This window comes from Chroicocephalus ridibundus, chromosome 2, assembly GCF_963924245.1.
Source record: "Chroicocephalus ridibundus chromosome 2, bChrRid1.1, whole genome shotgun sequence".
In the NCBI taxonomy this organism is placed as follows: Eukaryota; Metazoa; Chordata; class Aves; order Charadriiformes; family Laridae; genus Chroicocephalus; species Chroicocephalus ridibundus.
The window spans coordinates 15413595-15419405 of record NC_086285.1 but is presented as its reverse complement, the minus strand read 5'-3'; the positions used below and the strand labels follow the sequence as shown (position 1 = coordinate 15419405).

Below are 5811 nucleotides of genomic sequence, written 5' to 3'. Positions count from 1 at the left end.
TGGATGTTCGTGTGTGCCACGTAGCTCTGCGCCTTGGAGGAATTGCCAGGTCACCGTATAAAGTCTTTGTTTTGTGAACTGTTGAGAGAAGGTATATTTTAGAGAGGGCAAGAAGGGTCGAGTGACTTACCTGTGGCAGACTAGTCACAGAGTGAAAAAAAAACCCAAACCCCAAACGATATTGATTTGCTGCCTGGGTGGTTAATATTTATCTAGGTGTTCAAACTGGATATCAGATTGCAGCTTATAAAAAGTTGGCCAATCATAGCAAGATTTTTCAGCTAAACTGTTACCATTTTTCAAGTACAGACATGCTGATACAACTTAAAAAGAAAGCTACAAAATAGCAGGTCTCATTATTGTCACTTAAATAAAACCTCCAAGACAGTTAATTATGTGTATGTACTTTTAACTTTGTCAAAATGTATGTAATAGGCAATAAATTTAATTTTCACAGCCTATATTTAGGTGGGCACACTAAACTTTTTTCTTTTTTTTTTTATTATTCCCAAATCGCTTATCACCAAAATCGTGCTTTGTCCCCAGGCGTTTTCCTCATTTCTTTCTATTCTGTAATTCAATGACCACAAAATTACATGAGCTTAACTACAGAAAGATTAATTTTAGGTTGTAACTGTTTCATCTTGCTTGGGCGTTCCTCTTTGTGGACCATCTGTGCTTGATAGTGTGATACCCACAGTTCATTTACCTTTCTTAAGGGTAACTTGTGTTTTGTGGTTTCAATCCTTTTCAGTAGGTAGACCCCTAAAAATGTATCAACGGGTCTTTTGACTCTTCCGTAAAAATTTGAAGCCTATTGACAAGAAGTGGCTTTTTTTTTTACTTGCTACTTCTTAGTGGTAGCACCTCAGAGGTCCACGGACCACAAACTTAAAGCTCCTGAAAGCCTCCATAACCTGCCCAGACTTACTGCACCTGTTCTGCAAATGAGCCTGACTTTAACCTTTCTTGTACTAACGAACAACACTAAAGCTGTGGGCAATGTTTGAACTGCCTATATATACTGCATGGGACGCACGTGAAATACATAGGCTGTGTGAAACATGAGCTAACAAAAATGGTATGCAGGCTCACGCGGAATGGAGATATGAAGAAATGCTAAGGTCTATGGCTGCACCCAAAACTCACATTTCTAGCTCCTTCTTTCCTGTAAAATGTAAGAACTGCCCACGTTTGGGCCTAATAGTTCAGGGAGCAACATTTTACGGCCTGGGTGTATGAAATTTGACAGCAGCATGGTAGGACAAGCTCATGGAAGTGAGTCCTCCTCCTTCCGCAGCTTGCCTAAGCCTCCAGCCCTGAGCAAGGGTTTTCCCCAAGGCTTGCTCATGCCCAAGGAAGAGGGAGCTCAGAGTGAGCCACACCCACAGATATTGGGTGAGCAGCCTCATTTAAAAAAAAAAAAAGGTTTGAAAAACTCATATTTTGAAAGATCCTGGTCACTGGTATGGAAGATTTTTCTCCTCTGATGACATTCCTCTGTGATGTGTTTTTATATGTTTAGGCAGCTCTCTGCCGGTACAGCTGCTACCAGAGTCCTGCCAGAGGAGCCATAATTTCTTAATAGCCTCCACCAATGAGCTGTCGTGTTAACAAAACAGAAAATGAGAAAATGTAGTTGTAGAGCAGGCAGATGTAACCTGAGGCTAAGGAGGCAGCCGCTCGTAGCACCTTCTCTAATGTGGCCCCAGAGGAAACCTGGAACTGGGACCAGGAGCAGGTGGGATGTGACCCTCCCTTCTGAAACCGCCGAGTTTCTGTCCACCTACTTAGACATCCAAAGCTGAGACCAAGCTTCAGCTGTGCTCTGAGGCCAGCCAAGGCAGAAAAACAAACCCAGGAGATTTTATGTGTCCCATTCACTTCTGAAGAGGGGGCCCAACAGTAACACATTGAGGAGCCAAGCCATCAGCTATTCAAGATGATCAAGAGCAATGACATTTCCACATTTTCAGAGCTCTCAACAAACACAGCTAATTAAGTCTTGCATCATCGCTGCAGTTAAGCACAAGTAAGTATTCATCTCCCCTCTTGACAGAGGAGGAAGCTGAAGTCCAGGGGGTATTTAGGGCCACGGATTGAGTCACTGGCAGAGCCAGAACTGTATTTTGATAGCTGTAAACTCCAAGATCACTGCCTTTTCATTTAAGTTATTAGATTGAAAAATGCCTCCTCCTCAGTGGGAATTAAAGGGAAGATAGACAATATTCTTCCATTATCAGCAAGAACAGGGTAACCTTTTCCCCGATGTGACACCAACCATCAAAGTACGGTGACTAATTTGCAGTACACGGAATATCTCTCATTTGAGGGGACTATTCAGGTAGGAAAAATGGAAAGAGGTAACAAGGAGGCCCTGGGTCTCGTGGGCACGGCTGGTGCACAAGACAGGGAGGGTTCATAAAGTGCCCTGCTTTCCTCCTAGCCCTTACCTTGGCTGCCTCCCGCTCTGCTCCAGGTGGCTGAAGGTTAGCAGCCCCGCTGCTCCGGGAGCCATCCAAACTCCACAGAAACAGCTCCTACCCCCTCAGTGTTACACAAAAACACAACAGGTGGATGAAAGAGAGAACTGTAGAAATAAGTTATCAGTGAAATCAGCCTCTCTCAAGCCTGTTTTTAAACTTAAAAAGGAAAACGAAAAATTCCAAATATAATACGCGCACACAATTTCATTCAAATTTATTAAATTTATGTCATAATTGGGATTCAGAATAATCTAATGTACATATAATTATCTACGGACAAAGAGGTGGGCGTGTGCATGGGCGTCTGAAGGCAAGGACTTCTTAAAGCGAGTGTTGCCTAAACTAACCTGCCTAAACTAACCTGCCTCAACTTGTAATAACGCTTTTTCCAAAGCATAACAGTGGGCCAGTTTGCTGGGCGTAGCAAAACCGGAGAGTGCAAGTCAGAGATTGGAAAGGTGGCGTGAGTCTCGCTTTTCTATCACTCAAATCTCGAGGTTATTTTCTGAATTGCCTTTTCCCTTTGGGCTCTGGGAGTTTCTCACAGTGTTATAAACCCAAAAAGGCGCTCGGGAGCAGCATCCTGGGGGCGGCGTCTCCCCTGAGTGGTTCAGAGTCGCTCTGCTCCCTCTCCCCCACCGGGTCAGGAGCAGCAGGTAGCAAAGGATCAACAGCGTCCAAGAGCCAAATTCCTACAGGACATCCTTTCCCAGAGATGAGCTTTCCAGAACCAAATAGATCAGCTTTGTGGAAAAATAAATCAGCTATAGTGTATTAGAGGAAATGGTTTAATGTATGTGTTGAGTGATATTGCTGCAGATAAATTCTGTCCTGGGGAAATAAACAGTAAACAGGAAAGTCTGAAAAAAACGATCATCACGCTTACTAGCAAGCCATAACATAAGTTCACATTTTTACTTTAATAAAGTAATATAAATTTATGGAACTACCATAAATAAATGTTACAGATAAATGTACATGCTGACAGCTATTCATGTTTCCAGATTTAGAACTCATATCCAAACCGAGCATCTTTCTCATCAGCTGAATTTCACCAACGGCTGTGATCCGGTATGTTTTCTTCGCTGAAGACCTGCAAAGTTACTAGTTTTAAACTGGCTAATTCTAAACTAACTCAGGGTGCAGTTCTGTTCCCAGCAGCCCCATCTCAAAATCTGCATTGCAATCGGAATACTTGGTTACCAGGTTCATACCAGGAACCTGCAAGCAGAGTGTGGTCCAGGCTACAAGAAAACAGCAGATAATACCAACTAGATTCAAATGCAACAAACAATAAAATAACATTTCAGAGGCAGGACGAGGTGGCCGAGTGGTGAAGGCGATGGACTGCTAATCCATTGTGCTCTGCACGCGTGGGTTCAAATCCCACCCTCGTCGGGGCTTTTCCACAAGGAAGAAAAGGAGGGTTATAGTCATTGGTGACCCTTCCCTGAGGGGAACAGAGGTTAAACATGCCAGGTAGACCCTCCTCACAGGGAATTCTGCTGTTTTCCTGGAGCCCGGGTTAAGGGCATAACTAGGAAACTCCCTAGTTTGATACAGTCCTCGGACTATTACCCATTACTGATTTTCCATGGAGGAGACGAAGGTGTGACTCGTAGACCAAGAGCAATCAAGGGGGACTTCAGGGCCTTGGGAAGGTTGGTGAGGGAGTCTAGGGCACAGGCTATTTTCTCCTCACTCCTTCCAATTGCAGGCAGTAACACTGGAAGGAACAGATGGTTCTAAGTCCATTAATACATGGCTCCATAGCTGGTGTCGCCGCCAGTTTGGGGGTTTTTGACCATGGGATAGCCTACTTGGCACTGGGCTTATTAGCATCAAATGGGAAACACCTTTCTCAAAGGGGGAAGAGGGGCTTTGCCCAAAAGATTGCTGGGCTGATTGGCAGAGCTTTACAGTAGATGTGAAGGGGGAGGGGAATGATAATATTAGGCTTATCTTTGACAAGCTGTGGGACAACACGTCAGGGATAGAGGGATGGGGACACTAGTAAGGACCTTCAACCTGTTTCCCTGAGGCATGCTGGGGATGCTACATCACAGCCAGTCTTATGGAGATGAGACAGGGGCTCCTGAGGTAGTCTGAGTCAACAGGAAAACACCTGTGAAACACCCCAAAGGGTGCTCCTCTAAGAAGGCGTCACAGCCAACAGTCCAGCTGAAGCGCCTCTACACGAATGCACGCAGCGTGGGCAACAAACAGGAGGAGTTGGAAGCTACCGTGCTGCTGGAAAGCTACAACATAGTGGCCATTACTGAAACCTGGTGGGATGAATCCTACTACTGGAACGTGGCTATCGACGGCTACAGGCTGTTCAGAAGGGACAGGCGAGGAAGGAGGGGCGGAGGTGTTGCCCTCTGTGTTAAGGAATGGACAGAGTGTGAAGAGATGTCCCTAAAGAACAGCCAAGAGGAAGTCGAAAGCCTATGGGTAGGAGTTAGAGGCCAGGGCAATAAGGGGAACCTTGCGGTTGGTGTCTACTACAGGCCACCTCATCAAGGAGAACCTACTGATGAAGCCTTCTTCCTCCAGCTACAGGAGGCATCGTGCTCGAAGGCCCTCATCCTGCTGAGGGATTTCAACCACCCTGACATCTGCTGGAAAAGTAACATGGTGAGCTGTAGACAATCCAGGAGGTTCCTGGAGTGCCTCGACAATAACTTCCTAAAACAGGAAATAGACAGCCCTACTCGAGAGGATGCCATACTGGACCTCATAGTCACCCATGCAAGTGAGCTCATCGGGGATGTCAAGACTGGAGGCAGCCTGGGCTGCAGTGACCACGCACTGGTGGAGTTCATGGCCCTGAGGGATACGTGCCAGATGAGGAACCTAGGCAGGACCCTGAATTTTAGGAAAGCAAACCTCCAGGTCTTCAAGAAGTTAGTCAACGGGACCCCCTGGGAAATGGTCCTCAGGGACAAGGGGGCAGAACAGAGCTGGCAGATCTTCAAGGATGCTTTCCGTAGAGCACAAGAGCTCTCAATGCCCAGGTGTAAAAAATCAAGCAAGAAAGGGAAGAGACCGGCATGGCTTGTTGGGACCTGCTGGTCAAACTAAAAGGCAAGAAGGAACTGCACAGGCAGTTCAACCAGGATCAGGTGTCCTGGGAAGAGTATAGGGATGCTGCCCGGTTATGTAAGGATGGGGTCAGGAAGGCCAAGGGGCAGCTAGAGCTGAACTTGTCAAGGGATGCTAAGAATAACAAGAAGGGCTTCTACAGGTATGTCAACCAGAAAAGAAAGGTTAAAGAAAGCATACCTGATGACCAAGAATGGCAAACTAGTAACATAAGACAAGG

At 45.9% G+C, this 5811-nt stretch overlaps 1 non-coding gene across 1 annotated transcript; it reads left to right on the top strand.

Moving 5' to 3' along the window:
• Nucleotides 1-3802: 3802 nt before the first annotated feature.
• On the top strand, nt 3803-3884 carry TRNAS-GCU (transfer RNA serine (anticodon GCU)). Its single transcript has one exon. It is a non-coding gene; the product is annotated as a tRNA-Ser (tRNA).
• Nucleotides 3885-5811: the final 1927 nt, after the last annotated feature.